Below are 1,018 nucleotides of genomic sequence, written 5' to 3'. Positions count from 1 at the left end.
CTATTCCTGCTGTCTATGAGACTGTCGACACACTGCGTTCAGTCTCTAAGGGACACTTCTCTAAGCACCACACAACTGTTACCGCTCCCCGGTCAAACGCCCGAGAAATATACCTAGTGTCAGTATGTTGATTGATTCTGTATAAGCTGGGTGAGTTGCGATCGCCTGTAACCCATGCGGGGTGAGATTTGTGTGAATTGGGTGTCGTGTCGCGGCCTGACCGGTTATCAGCTGTCCATCCCAAGGTGCCACTAAGGTCGGGTGGGAAGGCGGAAGTCATCACATCCGATCATCTGAAGGCGCGGGTACTGGCCAAGGCTGGGAACAGAGCAGGCAATACCGCACGATGGGACCAGTGAGGGTGGAGAGCGGCTGAGAGGTCGGTAGCCAACACAACAACAACGAGATGCAAAACACACAGATCGCTTTTGACACCTCGCGGAGTCTGCAGGAACTACTGTGGGACTCGGCTTTTGAACAATGTTAGTACGGAAATAGTTTCTCTAATTGCATTTCGTGGTTCTATAGTGTAGTGGTTAGCACTCTGGACTTTGAATCCAGCGACTCGAGTTCGAATCTCGATAGAACCTATTCCTGCCTGTCTATGAGACTGTCGACACACTGCGTTCAGTCTCTAAGGGACACTTCTCTAAGCACCACACAACTGTTACCACTCCCCGGTCAAACGCCCGAGAAATATACCTAATGTCAGTATGTTGATTGATTCTGTATAAGCTGGGTGAGTTGCGATCGCCTGTAACCCATGCGGGGGTGAGATTTGTGTGAATTGGGTGTCGTGTCGCGGCCTGACCGGTGATCAGCTGTCCATCCCAAGGTGCCACTAAGGTCGGGTGGGAAGGCGGAAGTCATCACATCCGATCATCTGAAGGCGCGGGTACTGGCCAAGGCTGGGAACAGAGCAGGCAATACCGCACGATGGGACCAGTGAGGGTGGAGAGCGGCTGAGAGGTCGGTAGCCAACACAACAACAACGAGATGCAAAACACACAGATCGCTT

The 1,018-nt window shown here is 52.4% G+C and overlaps 1 non-coding gene across 1 annotated transcript; it reads left to right on the top strand.

Moving 5' to 3' along the window:
* The first annotated feature begins 518 nt into the window (after positions 1–518).
* On the top strand, positions 519–590 carry Pmar_PMAR007901. Its single transcript has one exon. It is a non-coding gene; the product is annotated as a tRNA-Gln (tRNA).
* Positions 591–1,018: the final 428 nt, after the last annotated feature.

The sequence above is a fragment of the Perkinsus marinus genome (assembly GCF_000006405.1).
Source record: "Perkinsus marinus ATCC 50983 genomic scaffold scf_1104296966748, whole genome shotgun sequence".
NCBI classification, from domain to species: Eukaryota; Perkinsozoa; order Perkinsida; family Perkinsidae; genus Perkinsus; species Perkinsus marinus.
The sequence above is the reverse complement of the archived record's forward strand: the minus strand, read 5'-3'. Positions and strand labels throughout refer to the sequence as shown.